The sequence below is a fragment of the Parasteatoda tepidariorum genome, chromosome 2, assembly GCF_982258835.1.
Source record: "Parasteatoda tepidariorum strain Cologne lab strain chromosome 2, Ptep-v5.0, whole genome shotgun sequence".
In the NCBI taxonomy this organism is placed as follows: Eukaryota; Metazoa; Arthropoda; class Arachnida; order Araneae; family Theridiidae; genus Parasteatoda; species Parasteatoda tepidariorum.
Genome location: NC_141756.1, coordinates 88,119,111 through 88,136,633, shown reverse-complemented (window position 1 = coordinate 88,136,633; position 17,523 = coordinate 88,119,111). Strand labels below are relative to the sequence as shown.

Below are 17,523 nucleotides of genomic sequence, written 5' to 3'. Positions count from 1 at the left end.
AACTATCTAAGTAACAATCTAAGTAACAATAGGTAAATGAAGATAGTGACAATCAAGATGGAACATTTTTCCTTCATTTTTTTGTTCTATTATTGTTTTGAAGTGACCGTTTTTCTAGTTTGATTTACTATGCTTTTAATAAGTTGGAGTTCAAAAAAAATAGTTTGATTTTTTTTATCGATTTTGTTTATTTTGTTAAAAAATTAACACTAAATTTATCATAAGGCATAAAAAGCAAAGAGCGAAGACAAATTATTAACATACATTTTTAGTTTAAAAATTAAAATAAAAATAAGCTTAAAATTTCTTATTATAACAATTTTCTTGTGTTATAAATCATTCAAAAAGCGTCTTGTACACAAACAAGTTCTTTTTAGGTTCGAAATCGGATACTTGTAACTCGAGCAGATGTGATGTGATTATACCTAACCATATGAATTAAATTTTTAATTGGATACCTGTAAATGACGTCACGCGTATGTGTCAAACCTGATTGGCTTCTGAATCGACAACTACCACGATTTTCCAACGAGGACGTCATTTGCAGGTATCAAATTACGTGGCAGAGCTCCAGGCCATTGTGACTACTTCAATATTTCTAAATCGAGTTCAATAATTCAAAGCAGTACTTCATACATTTTGAATTTTATTTTTCAAATATAAAGGAATTCAAGAATATAGGAGAAATAAGAAATATTTTCTAAGAAGAAGTTTTAAATATTTATTTTTAAAAATAATTGATTTTCATTTTTCAAATAAAATACCTAGTGGTATTTAAATGGGTTAGAATAACCCTCTAAAATTGTAATTTGTTTTCTCGAATATTCATTATACAGATAGAAGATAAAAAAATATTAAATTATAAAAAAACATTACCGAAACCTTTAAATACTTTTTTATCTTAAATCTTTATTTCGCAAATCTCAGTACTCAAGTACTTTATTTGGCAAACTTCTTATTTTGATCTTATATTTAACACATTAAATTTATTTCTGTTTGATTATATAAGCTTTTGTCAAAATATGGAGGATGTGTTTATCGATTTCGAATTGCTCGTGATATCCTTAGAAATATTTTAATTTTCGGAAGTCCTGAAATGCCATTTTTGATATCATTCTGTTGAAATACTGAAACATTTCTGCATTTATTGTTATAAAAAAAGTTACAATAGAGATTGCTGTGGATCAATGATAAACCACCTAACACCTGCTTAAAAAAATAAAGAATCAGAAAAATTCTGTTGTAGTCACGTTTTGAGTGCCTATTGTAACCTAATTAAGCTAATCGTGACTCTCACAAAGTTGCTCCTCAACTTCTCTTTTTTTTTCTACTTCTGAAATGGTGTAGAAAGTAGATGTGATGAGATATAAACTCGGTTATGGCATTCAGCACGTTTTGGGATTCAGAAACGTTAAAAGAAATAAATCAAATTAATGCTAGGTCATTTATTGTACGAATGGTATTATTTTTACGTTTTCTTTATCACGTTTTATTTCTCTTGAATTATTAGTTATCTCCGTTTCTTAACACAGTTGTAGAAAATGTGAATGTTTTTCATATTGGTATATTATAGAGAAAAGAAAAATATTGCCAACTATGTATCTTGGAGTTTTTAAACTCCAAGATACTCAAAACTCGAAAATTTTTAAACTCGAAATCAAATCTATTTATTACCTACTTAGTAAGAGAAAATTCTCTTAGTGAAAAGTTTTTGGTGAAAAACCTTTTAAGTGTCTTTTTTTGTTAAAAATTTCCAATGTACCTCTCAGAGGGAAGAAAACCACGAAACAACTAACTTGTATGTAACATTGAATAATTAAAACGTTTGTATTGTTATATCATTTGCTGTTGCATCATTTGTAGAAACAAAAAAAAGCATTATTATTGTTATTATTATTATTATTTTTTTTTTTACAAATTTTAAGTTTTATTTTAAGTTTTATATATTTTGAAAATATTTTGAAATTTGAGTTGTTTACTGAAAGAATTTACTACCGTAAAGGAAAATAAAACCCAAAAGCGTTTCGAAATAGTAATGTAAAATTTTTAGCTGCTTTGAAATTTCAAATTGATATGTTAAGAACCTAAAAATTCAACAGCTTGCAGATAATTTTGAAGTTTCCATTACAATTATAATTTTTATTGGGAAAAAAAAGTCAAATAGAAAGAAAAATCTGTCCTAATATTTCGAGTTTAATATTTAACTAACTATTTACCATACGATAATTATATTAATTACTAAAATTCTCACTAAGCTTTTAATGAATTGAATAAAATTCAAATTGAAGGGGTTTCAGCTGTATAATAATAACCCACATTTCATATTGTTCAAGGGATAGTTGTTTAGAAGTCTTTTTCGTAAAAAAAGTTACTACATGATGAATAAGATGTTTCTGCGTAATGCACTGTTACCTAAGGAAAAATGCAAAAACTTGATAGAAGAACCTACTTGGAAACAATACTAATGTGCAATTTGATGTAAAAAAAATTTTAACTTTGGAAAAAATGTGACTTAACACGTTAAATGCCACGCTAATTTTACATGGCTTGCCCAAACGGTAAATAGCTACAAACTAAATTTGCAAAATGTTAGACCTTTGCTAGTTTTTTAAAAGGTTTAGCATGACATATCTAAAAATTTACTCGAATTATATGTTTCTGATAATCTTGGCTTCGCCGGTCTCCGGTGATTCCCGTGACGCTACGAACAAACTCAGTGCCGCTCACCCGTGACCCCTAAGGCATTCAACGTGTTAACTATTATTACCCAAAGATCTTTTTTAGCAAACTAATTTTTTTTAAATATAAGAAACTAATTTTTTTCAATTTTTTTTATAAGAAACTAATTTTTTTCTAAAGAACTAATTTTTTTAAAAAAATATTCAATAATGTTCTAACCTGATTGAACAGGACAAAATGAAGGTAAAACGTTTATCATAAATTTGAAAAAGATTCATACCAATTCGAACCAACATATTATACGAGAAAGAGAAAAATATTTGACTTTCTACGAAATGCCCCCCCCCCCCCCACTTCTACTGCCATTAAATTATGCATTCAGACATTTTTTTTCCCACTGTATACGTATCCATTTTTTCTTTACGATTGCTGATGCATTACTAAATTGAATTCGGCATTTAGAATTATAAAACCGTATCCATTTCATCAGATATATTTTCTAAATTTATTTCTAAGTTATAATTCCTTTTATGATAAAAAATAGTTACAAATGTATATCTCTGACTCATATCAAGTTTAATGCTATAATTGTGAATGAACCTTTGAAAATCACAGAGATGCCGAGATTAGTTTGAAATCGTAGATTCCCTTTCAATTTTTCAAAACTATATCTTTTTATGTTTGCAATTTTTTAGTAATCCTAAATGGATTCTCATGAGTATTAATCGCTTTGTTTTAAAAAATATATGAACGTAGTTTTATATTTATCCATGAAGTTCTCGTCTCTTATCCCTGTGACGAAGATGGGACACCATTGTCCTTTTTATAAATTTTCTTCCTAACTCCCTAAGTAAAAGTATATTTTAGTGCTAGTGGGCTGCGCCCCCTGCTCGCTAACGCTCGCCAACCCCCGAAAATTGCTACGCAATCTTATATGGTTTGCTTTGCAAACCAAGCTCGCTTCGCTCGCTACTAACTTCGGTACATTGCAAATATACAAAATTCTAAGAATTCAAAACAATCATTCAAATCAATATAACAACTTTTTTTTTTAAAAAAAAATTACATCTTTTTAGTAAATACTAAATTATTAAAATAAATTTGAATTCAAATAAATGATTATGTAATTCGTTAAACCTATTAGAAATGTGCTATAGTACAAAATCTTAAAGCGTAGCAGCTCGACTGAGACTCATTTTTCAATGAATAACTAATAACAATAATAAAACAAATAAATTCGTGATATAAATCAAAAATCGTCAAATAAATTCGTAATAATATAAATTCGCGAAAAAAGAGCTTTCGACAAAATACTAAAATAGAGATCTATCGACAGAGACTACTCACTTCTGCCTAGCTTATGCTCTCTCTGGTTATTTCAGTTTCCGTTTTTAAAAGCGCTATATGTTAAGCCATCTCAACTAGATTTGGCATGTAACATTTTTAGCGGCAATCATTGGTCGATTTTCTAGCGTTGCAATGAGGCTTTTTTTTTTGTCGCCGTGTAAGAGAAATATATATACAGATATTTTCATTATTAATAGTTACTAAGAAAATATGTTACATTAAAGGAATTATATTTGCTCTAAATTTGCTCTAAAAACTCAGCCTCAGTTAATCTTTTATGCTCACCGGCAATTTAATATTAGTGCTTGCTAATTTCCCAGTCGCATTGTGCGTTAAATAGAATTTATTTTTGGAATCTAAATGAATGAATTTTATAAATGAGAAAATAGCTAACAGTAAACTAGGTATTTGTATGCAGAAACTCCAAGTATAATGGATACACTTTATGGAATATACAAACGTTGACCATAGAATATGCGAATATTATGACTATGACCATGGAATATTATGGAATGTACAAACGGACAAGAAAGTTACTTGATTTTTATTTCGAAAATGTGGAAAATTAAAATAAAACCACATGAAATAGTATAATTGAACTGAAATTGTTTGAGAATGTTTCTGAAAAAGAAATTTATTTTTAAACTTTTTATCTTTGATCTGCCGTATTATTGTCCGCAAGATAAGAAGAATAGAACTTATCTTCTTTTTACTCTTCTACGAACCGCTGATATATCCTTTTATTCAATTAAGAAGATCATCTTATCTCGGTAGCCTCTATTTATCTTCTTTTTTTTTCAAAAAGAAAAATAAGAGCATCTGTTGCATAATGTTCTCTCTTCGGTGCTTTAATGAGACTAGACATATATTGCTCATAAATTCTAATTTTGTATTTAAATTTAGATAAAGAGCCATATAACCATAGATATGTATCTATTAATTTTCAAGGCTCTTACGTTCTTCAAGAATTTAATAATTTGAAACTAAGAGGAAAAATCGATTTTACGATTAATTGATTTTAAAAAGTGATTTATCTAAGGAGACTTATACGTATACTCATTAACTCATCTTTTGAGCTCACAAGGGAAACTAGGGAAGTGTGACTCGTCAATTTTAAAATAAACTAGTGGGATGTATGCCTTATGAGGAATAATTTTAGGGGGCAACATTCGTTTCGGCCCATAGAAGGTTCTGTGAGAGATAAAAAATAATTCAATATATAGAAAAATCGGTATTTTATTACTTCAATGCAGACTATTAGTTATTGTAATTATCTCATACTCCAATTAATTTTGTGGTACTTACTTTCACGTACTATATAATGCATATTTATTCTCAAAATTGATTTTGAAAATTTTATATATCTGTAGTTTTTCAGAAAACCTGTTAGGTTAATTTAAAAAAAAAAAAATTGACATCAAATTTCAAAAATTTTCCAAATTAATTGGAGTATGTAATTGCAAATCAATTAATTAATTAATAATTAATTAATTAAAAATTAATTAATTTATTAATTTGCTAATTGATTTATTAATTAGAAAATTAATTAATTAACGAATTAATTACAAATTAATTAGAGTATGAGACAATTACAATAACTAATAGTCTGCATTGAAGTAATAAAATATCGATTTTTCTATATATTGAATTATTTTTTATCTCTCACAGGGCCTTCTATGGACCGAAACGAATGTTGCCCCTTAAAATTATTTCTCATAAGGCATACATCCCACTAGTTTATTTTAAAATTGGCGAGTCACACTTCCCTAGTTTCCCTTGTCAGTGAATTATCTTATTAATGGAATGCATCAAAAACGTTTCAACTGGTTAGAAAATAAAAATAGTTAAATAAAAATTAAGTTGATAGTTCTAATAGGCTACTATATTTTACAAATTTTATTCAAAAAATCTATTTTTAAAAAAACATTCTGCTATAATTTTCTTTCGGTTTAGCAAATCGGATTTATAAACCATATACGAAAGTAATTCGAACATACATCAGTAACAACTGCTTTTAATGTGTATAAAAAATGAAGATAAAAAGTACATCCGTTAGGGTGCATAAATTGACATCTAACGGAAGAAAAAATAAAAAGGCTTTCGAAATATAACGAATCACTAATGTAAAGTGGGTAAAAATAATAAAAACCACTTTGATTGCGTGTTGAAATTAAATGATCATCTTTCAATTCCATGCTGTTCCCTCAATCAGTCTAATAAGTTTTGATGTTTCACCTTTTTGCTGTACTCTGTTGTGATTCCTTTTTTTTCAATTCACTCCTATTTTAACTTACGATCCCTATTTTGTGAACATTTTTGGATTCTAATAGATTCTAAAAATATATATTAAAGACAGGGATTACTGAACATCCTAAACTCCATAGACCTCAAACAAGTGCTTATTGTTCTCCTGTGCTGACGAAATTAAAAATTAATCACGACATTCTTTAGCTGTTATTAATTAATATTTACTACTACTACTTTAGTTATTATTTAATTAATACTTGGAAAATATTTTACAGAAAGATTTAAAAAGGGTTTACAGAGGAGTTCAGAAAAAGTAAAAGTTTACAGAAAGAGTAAAAGTATGCTGTTGTATGTTTATGATTTAAAAAATTGCCGCGACAAGAATGTGTCGAAAACTTCAAGGGATTATGCAGGAAGAATTTTAAAAAATGGCAATTATGCTGATGTATGATTATTTAAAAAATTTCCGTGGCAAGAATGTGTCGGAAACTTCAAGGTAATATGCAGGAAGAGTAAAAAAGGACAATTATGCTGACGTATGGTTATGGTTTAAAAAAATTCCGTGACAAGAATGTGTCGGAAACTTCAAGGTAATATGCAGGAAGAGTAAAAAAGGACAATTATGCTGACGTATGGTTATGGTTTAAAAAATTTCCGTGACAAGCATGTGTCGGAAACTTCAAGGTATTATGCAGGAAGAGTAAAAAATGGCAATCATGCTGACCTATGATTATTATTTAATTAATGTTCGAATGGTTCGATTTAAGTGTTAATTAACAATATATTTGGAGATTTTTGCAAGTATTATGAATAAAAATACAATTTAGGATCATTCAAAAAATTCTTAGTAACTTAATTCAGAAATTTCAAGCCGACAAACTTCTGTCCTGTATGTACGGCTAAATATGGCGCTTGTACATACAGGTAATCTCGTGGATGCCTGCTAAAAACGCAGCTCCTGACGAACGAGTTAAACACTTGCCGTTATGTTTTAATGGGAGTTGGACTTAATATAATTTAAGCCATAAATTTTCAAGCTAGCTTATCTGGCAGTTAAGCTGTATTTATGGAGTTAAATAATGATCTTATCCTACAAATTTATGTATCAAGTGATTGCTAAATTCCGAAAAACGTAAAAATGTATTCTTTTTTCATTTTCTAAGACTGTCTTATAACATTTCACTTGTTTTTGAATTCATATTCAATTTTGTATAGATATTGCGCGGTTTTTCTTCGAAGAGGACATTTTCGATTTCTTCCCCGAAATGAATTATTTTGCTATTCAAGTAATTTTTTGCGAGCAGAATTCATGAACAATAACTGATTTAGCAAATTGATTTTTGAAGTGTGTATTGAGCGACAAGTGGAGAAAAAACATTATTTTCTTTCTACTGGGTGTGGCAAAAAAGCTCGGACAAAGTTATTACATTATAGAAGTTAAATAATTTCTTTTAATTTGTGTGTTCATTTTTTGTCTGCTACATACTTTCATTATAAAATAGTTTATAACATATCTTTTTTTTTTTTTTTTTTTTTTTTTTTTTTTAGCATTTTTTGCAATGTTAAGCCAAATGCTATTTTAGAGTTGTTTACGCAAGGAAAACGACAATGTGAAATGATTCACTCTGCTAAATAGTTTACTTTTTTAAATAGTAGTTTTTTTATTAGTATATTTACAGCTTCAAGCGAACTTTTTCTTAATATGCTGGGGGTTCCACTAGAGGAAGCTCGATTATTTAGGGTTCCATAGCCGAAAAAAATAGCAAACCGCTTGTCTAAAGTAATCGCTTTGGCGAGAATGGGATAGATTAAAATACTACTAACTCACTTTGCAACCAATTAAATTTATGTATTATTAAAAGTCTACTCTTATTTGTTATATGTTGTTCATTTACTTATTTTTAATAAAGTTATATTTAAAGTTCTTTCTCCAGCTTTTTTCGCCAGTATTGTCAAAATGTCAATGTTTTGGTGAGGCTCCACCATTAAGTTGAGTAAGTTTCACACAAAACTTTCACAGCAGTTGGCCGCATTCTTCAGCAATTTTATCTTATTTTATAAAAAAAAATTTTGCAACTTACTTAGACGAGATATTAACTTACGCCCTATATCATTGCTTCCAATTCACGAAAATATTATTGTTTTGGCGAAAGTTTTTAAAAGTTTATGTAAAATTAAAATAACTAAATAGCAAATGTTCAGTACCCATATATTTACCGCACTGTTGCTAGTGGGAAATCTGCTATTCATTTTCCTTGATCATGCATTTAATTTTTTTTCTTGTGCATTCAGTATTCTTTGGCTTCAGAAGCTTGTGTACTTTGCTAATATCTCTTGTAAATTAAACAAATTACGTCTGTCAATACGAGGAGCATATGTTACCATTTTCAGTGCGTAGGATAAACCTGAAGAGTTTTTAAGAAGTACAACTTTTGTATCTATAGTCTTTGTAAATAGAACAGACGTCTCAATGCGCGATTTTCCCACTCTCCACACTTTTCTCCTCTCCACCACCATAATTTCTGGAAAATCTTGCCTTTTCTCCCCATGCTAGTCTATCCAGATAACTTACTAAAGCGTACTACCGAAAAATTATCATCTTTTTGCCAAAACCATGGTAACGGAGAGGGTGAAAGAGCGGGGAAATCGCGTAAACTTGAGATGCTTTACTATGTGTGTAATGTTTAATGTTGATTGAAGGAATACAATTAGTTCTCTCAGAATTTTTTTTCCACAGGAAAATTCAATTAAACTCGAAGAAAACATTAAATATGTAAATAACTGAAGTATCTCCAGTTACGTTTTGATGATTATTTTCCTAATAGACGCGATATATTCTTATCAAACTATTGAATACGTAATCTTTTTTTACTTGTATTCTTGAATAAAGTAGGTAAGTGATAATCTTTAATTGTCTTCAGGCTCAGTGTTATAAATAAATAAAAATGTGCAGTCGTTAAAATGTTTACTACTTTTTGCTATCAAATGCCTTTTACCCATTTTTGGCCTTTTTTAATTTAGTAAAAACTTACTTGGAATATGAATCAAAACTTAATATAAAACTACAATTATCCTACATGACGTCCAAACGTTAAATTTCTTTCTTTCAGCAAACAGCTGCAAATATTGAATTTTCAAATTCAACGTATGCTTAAAAAATAACTATAAAGTTTTTTGAAAATTTTTGTTTTCATTTCATCTTAAGTATCATTTTATTTTTATGAATATTCGTGGTGAAATATTTTAAAGTTATGTTTTCGTACCTAATTTAAAAGACAATAAGCAGCATCAAAAATAATTATTCTACTAAATTTTATCTTTCTTTTACCCGTTATTACGAATTAAACAAGAGGCTCGTATGAAGAAATACTTTAGAAAACTCTGCCCTTTATGATGCAACTAATAAAAATAATCCCCAAATATATTCTCATATTTTGAACCCATTATTTCCTAATCACCCGTTATTACGAATTAAACAAGAGGCTCGCATGAAGAAATACTTAAGAAAACACTACCCTTTATGATGCAACTAATAAAAATTATCCCCAAATATATTCTCATATTTTGTACCCATTATTTCCTAATCACCCGTTATTACGAATTAAACAAGAGGCTCGCATGACGAAATACTTAAGAAAACACTACCCTTTATGATGCAACTAATAAAAATAATCCCCAAATATATTCTCATATTTTGAACCCATTATTTCCTAATCACCCGTTATTACGAATTAAACAAGAGGCTCGCATGAAGAAATACTTAAGAAAACACTACCCTTTATGATGCAACTAATAAAAATAATCCCCAAATATATTCTCATATTTTGAACCCATTATTTCCTAATCACCCGTTATTACGAATTAAACAAGAGGCTCGCATGAAGAAATACTTAAGAAAACACTACCCTTTATGATGCAACTAATAAAAATAATCCCCAAATATATTCTCATATTTTGTACCCATTATTTCCTAATCAAGTTCAAGCGTGAGGCATTATATGATATACTTGGCGCGTCTTTCGGGATCAAAGGTCAATAAGTGCCTCAGCGCGTCGCCTATTGGCGCTAAATAGTGCCTTAGTTCCGAGTTAATTTACTGTAAAAAGTAAAAATTTCTTTCACGGCGCAGGGGGAAGTAGAAAAATGTCTCTTTGAACGACAAGTCGAATTTTATGTTTTTCTTTTTTACTAAACTGAACATAAAAGACCTTTGTAAACTCATTTTCTTTACTTACACTCAGAACAGGAAAAAATGCAGAGACTACAAAGTAGAATCCTTTTTTTCGCCTTTAAACGCTAGTGTAAATACTAATTTTAATGCAATGTAGTTTTGCCCAGTAAAACCTTCTTCAAGGTTTATTAGATTTTTTTAAATATCCGTTATTAGATCGTCAAGGATAAAATTTGTCGATCGGATGTGACAACTTTAACCCTTTGTCGCATTGGTGCCCTTTTTGTAATTTTTTTGTTTCTATCGCTCTAGTTACAAGCAAAAATATATTTTTTGTATCGAAAAAACTGTATAATAGTTACTTAAAAAAATCTGTTAGATTACCATAATCTTATAAGTATTAATCGCTTTGTTTTAAAATACTATAAAGAATATAATTTTATATGTATACATGAAATTGTCATTTCCTAACCGTTTGACACAGAAAGGGACACCGGTGTCCCTTTAATAAATTTTTACCTGACGTTCTAATTACGAGTAAAAATATATTTTAGTAATTTTTAATCATAAAAAAAACATTGTTAAATAGTTACTAAAAAATCTGTTAGAATACAGGAATTATATTTGTACTAAAATATAAAATAAAAAAGTAGGTAGAATTTCTTTTTTATTCATATTCAAAAATTAATCAATACTTGATTTTATAAATTAAAGAAATTCCAATGATCTATAACTGTTTTTACTAGATCTAAATAACTGCAAATTCGAAAAATTAATTGTTTATAAGGGAGTCGTGTTTGGGAGATTTTACCTTCAACGCAGAACTAGACACTGATGTTTTATGCTGTATTTCATAACCATAAATTATTAAAATGCTAAATATAGTATTTTTCACTTATTTCGAACTAAATTAATACAAAATAATGGAAAAAATATGAAAAACGCATTTAATAAAAATTCTTCTTTAAAGGGTTAACAGTTTATTACTTGACAAAATATTTTACTGTTTTCAATTTTTTTTCACGTATGTCTTTTTTTTACGTATCACACCTGCCTAAAGAAATAAATCATCGTAAGTTCTAAAAATTAAAAAATTAATTTCATTGAAAAATGAGTTACGGCATCACAAATGACGCGAAATATAAGTGGTGTATTTGGCTCTGGTGTTAATAGTTGGTTTTAATGTTGGTTGAACGAAGATGAATAACCAAAAATGCTCTCCTAAGCATTATATTCATCTAAAAAGAAGCTAATGGTGAGTGTTAGAGCAGCAATTCATATTTTTTTGGGTCTATGGAACCCTGAACGATCGAATTTCTTTTGGCGGAACCCCAGTTTTAAAAGAAAAGTTTGATAGCGACAGAGACTTCTTAGAAGAAAATGACATTTCAGCATCATCCAATATCTGAAGTAAAATACGCAGTAAATATCCTGAATATTCCTACAGAAAATGTGGATCAGAAAGTCTTGGATACTTTGCAGATTGTAGAGAAGAATATTGATGAAGTCTGCTTAAAATCAAATTGTGTTTAGTAAAAATTCAAATTTATTTTATAAAATGTAAAATTAAAACCAATTTCCAGCTAGTGTTTTTCTCTTTAAATTTTTATTAATTATTTTTTAAATTTATTAATTATTTCCAATGACGATGAATATTGATTTGGATTGAAATCACCAGTATTACGTTAATTATAATTATATAATACTATAATATTGTGATGATCATCGATAACGATAAATTTACAGCATTACCGATAATTCAATTATTAAATACAGTATCGTGAGTGTTGATAAATTTTATTTGTATGACGAAAACATTAATCAGAATAAAAATAATATAAATTAGTTGAGTTTAAATATTATCGGGGTATATATCTATAAATATCGTTACTTGCTCAAGATACATATATAGAGCGTTATTAAAATTCCAATGTACACATTCTGAAGTAGTATATATTCTTATCTATATGGATGGTCTGTTATAGTATATATCTATATAGTATCAGGGGATAGAGCTCTCGCCTCTCAATGAGGTAACCCAGGTACGAATCCCAATTATGGTTAGTAGATTCTGTTCTCGACTCGCTCCGACCACAATGCTGACGTAAAATATCTATATCCTCAGTGACAGACAGTTCATGGGTTAGAGCCACCCTGCAATTTGGATTAACCGTGGGATGTTCTCGTAGTTTTGCATACCATGTAATACGGATTAGTTCTACGAAAAAAAAGAAGAAAAAAAACCTTCACGAAGGATAATTTAACTCAATGCTTGATCCAGGTGCTTGTTTGATTCAGAATTTCAAGAATATCGAGTTAAGACGTGATGGCTCTGGAGATAGAGAATTCGCCTTCCAATGACGTGAACAGGGTTCGAATCCCGAGAATGGCTGGTAGATTCGAATTCCGCATCCAGCTTGCACCGATCACAGTGCTAACGTGAAATATCCTCATTGGTAGACGGATCATGGGTTAAAGTCCATTTGCCGTGAGGCTAACGGTGGGAGGTTTTTGTGGTTTTCCTCTCTATGTAACTCAAATGCGGGTGAGTTCCATCAAAAAGTACTCCATGAAGGCAAATTTCTCGCAATACTTGATCCGGGAGTTCCCTTGTCTTCTGGATTGGGTTCAAAATTACAAGGCTATGGAGTTGAACATTAGTAGTCATAAACCCAAAATTGGGTTGGCTGTTCAACTACGGTTATAATATGATAATATAAGACTATGGAACTGATAATCTTTTGACGTTAGTTAGCCCGACAGCTGCTCAACGCTGGTTATCTAATAATGTAAAGTAACAGAGAAGGACAAAATGTAAGAGTAAATAAATGTATTGGAATTATTTTAGCTTTAATAATTGTGCTGATATACGTCATCCAGTTTTGTGCACGATTTCTTAGTGTTCTTTAGTTATGATTTATTGGTTATTTTCTCTGTTTTTTTCCCCACCAAATACGAAGAACGCATATTCAGTTAGTAAAAGGAAACATAACACGTGTACCAAAAACTAAATGAGCTTCTCATTTTATTAATGGAAATTTTTTTTAGCACACAAGAATAATAAATGACTAGAAATCTACTACTAAACCGAAAGGAAAAAAAATAATATCTACGCCATACCGAAGAATTTTTGTCAAGTTGCCAAATTATGCATTGTTTGTAAATCTACATTTTTAAATTGAGAATAACTCCCAATTTATTAAGCATTTAAATAAATTTTACGATTCCTTCAGCTTTAGTCATTACAACTTCGAATACAAGCTTCCTTTGATACTGAATGAGACAGAAATTGCCGCCATTTGACATTTCTTAACAAAAGCAGCTATTTATTAGCTGCTTCTAAGCCTCTCTTTTGTCTGCGTTATTTGTGAAGGCGGTGATGACCTGAGCTTGTCAGAAGCTTAAGAGTGGAGGCGTTTCCGTTCTTTTTATTTTTCTTATCTCATTCTTTGTCACAACTACGGTCTTTAATTGTCTAGGGTGGTGAATTTAATATTAAGTGGAGGTAAACTGTACATCTAGTATTCATAGGCGAACTATTGGGTTCTTTGTTGAAGATAATACAGGGTGATTGAGAATTACCTAACTTTGAGTCACAATACACAATAACTCCTAAAATGAGAAAGATACCTAAGTTGTGTAATTTGTGTATATAAATATTACAGCAATGCATGAAAAAGCTTTAAAAAAGTCGATAATTAAAACAGAAATAAGCTTAAAAGCAACTTAAGCACTGTGATTAGATTTTATGATTAGATTTAAAATTACACACATAGAAAGAAAAAAAAGATGAATAAACTCATAAAATTAACTGAAGTAACGCGAGAAAAAAAAATGGAAACTATGCTGTAGAACAGTGCTAAGCAATTGGCAGCTCGCGGGCCACGTCCGGCCTGCGTTTTGTGACCCGCGAACTAAAATATATTTGTTGTTATTTTTAACGGACAATTTGAGTAAATAATCATTATGGGTTTAAAATAATTTTCTTTCGTTTAAATAAAATAGAAAAAAAAACTAATTTATTTGTTTTTGTGAAATTTAACATACCAACGGTGCAAAAAAAAAAATTATTTCTCGGGTAAAAAGCTACTTTGTATTTTTATCTGTAATTCAATACTTTTGTTTTGTGCAACTTGATAAAAATCTGACTGTAATATTTAATGTTCCTTCAAACATAAAAGAGTTCAATATAAAATTTTTATTAAGTAGCGGCCCGCCATTTGACTGGTGTTTTTAATTGCGGCCCCCAGCCTCATGTAAGTTGGAAACCTCTGCTTTAGAACATCAAAAATACGTTTTTCTTCAAAGTACATTAGAAAAATACGTAGAAATAAATGAAAAATACACATTCTTGAATCACGATTTTTTTGCTTCTCTTTATATTATTAAAATAAGGTATTCATTTTGAATTTTGATCCCTACAACTATCGCCGAACTTCCATTTTTATTTCTCTTTTCGAAAGCAATTATCTAATGCTGTTTTTCGAAGGCTACGTCGTAATATTATGAAATTATGCTTTTTTGAGAATAATATGCTATTTTTATAACTGCTGTGAGATTGCAACTGTTACTCATGACTGCTAGGTTAAGTTTTGCCCATTTAAAGCCAGCACTGTCTATGCTTATAATGTAAATGGCGCAAAACGTCATTATTGAGAAAAACCACAGTTTTGTGAAAATGGAAAGCGTTTCTGGTCTAATTTTTTAATATTTAAAAAACTTACTCCAGCGCTTTCATACTTGCTTTCATAAAAATTTGCAAAAACTGGGAATAAGACAATGATTTTGATAATTTTCATCTAGGTTGAAAAATGTCGTGAAATTAGAGATTTTTTTTTTAAAAAAAAAATTTAATAACTTTTTAAATATTTAAGTTTTTCGTCTGTTCTAAAGTCCAAATAATTCTTCACGGCAAGATTATATACAGTTTAAAATCATCACATTGCTTTAAGTGTAAGGTATTTAAACTATGGCTATTTTATTTTCCTTGGCGACTGAGCTTCGAAAAACAGCGTTTAATTCTTATTTCTCGTACTATATTTCTCTTTTTATACTATTTCTCAGTGACCCATAAGAATTTTTACTCCAGCTTTAATTCTTTATAACATCTAAAAATATATGTAAAGAACAATGAATTATAAAAAAAAGCTTTATTTTGTTTATTTTAGACAATACCATTTAAAATTTTGATGCATGCTCAAAGCATAAGAAAATAGTATATCACTAAAAGACTTTGTATGTTGCTGAAAAAGAAACGTAAAAAGAAATGTCATGAAAAAGAAACGTAAATTAGAAAATAAAAAATTATATATTTTTAAATATCGTAGAAGAAAGTTACTACTTTATGATGAATTTTGAATTTCTTTTTTTTTATTTGACAAGAAACTGGCGATGAATGATAAGAAATAAATTTTCAAAATTTTTAGAAACATTTATTTAGTTATTAAAAGTAATTTAAATTATTGAATTAATATCGTACATGAAAGAAATATATCAACATCTTACACTATCTTCATGTTATAAATGATAGCCACACATTTATGACGCGAAGAATTCTCAATAGAGTCTTCATTAACATAGTACGACTCTGATTCAAAATATTAAAATAATCGATTTTTCTCTGAAAAGAAAACACTTTATTTTTAAGTATTATATAATACATATATGCAAACGATATTTTTTAGGAATTTATTTTTCAGTGAAATTGCGACGGAAGCCTAAAATTTCCTCATTTTTTAAGGAAAGCTAATAACAAATAAAATTATATTATTACAACTCAAAATATTAGAATACTTAATTTAATTAATCCAAATTTTTAGAATGTAGAATGTTTCTAATAGTTCTAATTTGTTTCTAATAGCGAGAAAGCTCAAAAGAATTTTATATTTATTGCAAACGATTATTTTAAAAAGACTTTACTGCTTTATTTATGTTTGGAATTTGTTTTAAAATGAGATGCTTACGTGATATTCCAGAATCAATAAAACTATGAGTTAATGACTTAACATCGACATGATATTAATCAACAATATATTACTACTTGAGTTGTCCTCAGTCAATCAGTAATAAAATCTTACAACAGTATCGGAAGAATGGAAAGTTTAGAAATAATCGTTGCAATGGTGAGCGAAAACAAAAAAAACTTCTGTTAGAGATGGTAGAAAATTGAAGGCTGTAGTTAAAAAAAAAAGCGTTTCCCGGGTGTACAATATTGCATAGGAAATTGAGAGGAGGAATTAATATTTCTAAATAGGCAACACATTAAAACGTCTTCATAAATTTAATTTTCAATCCCTTGTTTCAAAAACAAAACCACTTATGACTGTTAAACAAAAACTTGAAAAAATGAGATGGTGCAAATCAAAATACTTATGATACTTGGGAAATTGGAAAAAGATATTATTTAGTGACAAAAGTATGTTCAGTGTATTTTACGGCAGTCAAGGCATTCGAGCTTGGAAGACAAATTAATAAAAAGTACCCGAAACATTCTGTAAAATTTGAAGTCTGTGTGATGATGTGGATTTCCATATGCGCAAGTGACCCTAAAATGGAATGCATTCCCAAAGAAATAGTTGAAGTTCCCAAAAAAAAACTGCAAGATATTGCTCCTGAAAACAAAGCTGAGTCAGTGCAGAGCATTAAGTATACTTGGGTCAATGTCGCTTATTGCAATCAAAGCTACAAAATATTAAGCAATGTTTTGTCCGTTTATAATTGAATTTTAGTGTTTATAATGACATGTTTTGGACCAAATAAAATTTTATTTTAATAATTAATTTTTTAAGTTAAAACATATTGTGAAATATGTAGACTTGACTCGTTAAAATCGTAATTTAATTTAAGTAAGTAAAAAACAAATAACAGAGTTCATAGTCGAAGTTTTCAATTATTTTAATATTTTGAATCAGAACTGTACTTGTATACTATGTTCTTGCACATAGTACTTGTACAAGGATTCCTCTCAAGAATGCTGAATTCTTCGAAAAGATAGCACGACGGTTTTTTGTACCACCTTCCTTTACAAAAATCATTCCATTATAAATAAACACATCCAAAATAAAAACACGGTTTCAGAT

At 29.0% G+C, this 17,523-nt stretch overlaps 1 protein-coding gene across 1 annotated transcript in view; it reads left to right on the top strand.

The window, feature by feature from the left end:
- LOC107457287 (ras-related protein ced-10) overlaps window positions 1-17,523 on the top strand; it is a 45,218-nt gene that overhangs the window by 13,894 nt on the left and 13,801 nt on the right. The gene's annotated exons all lie outside the window — the stretch shown is intronic.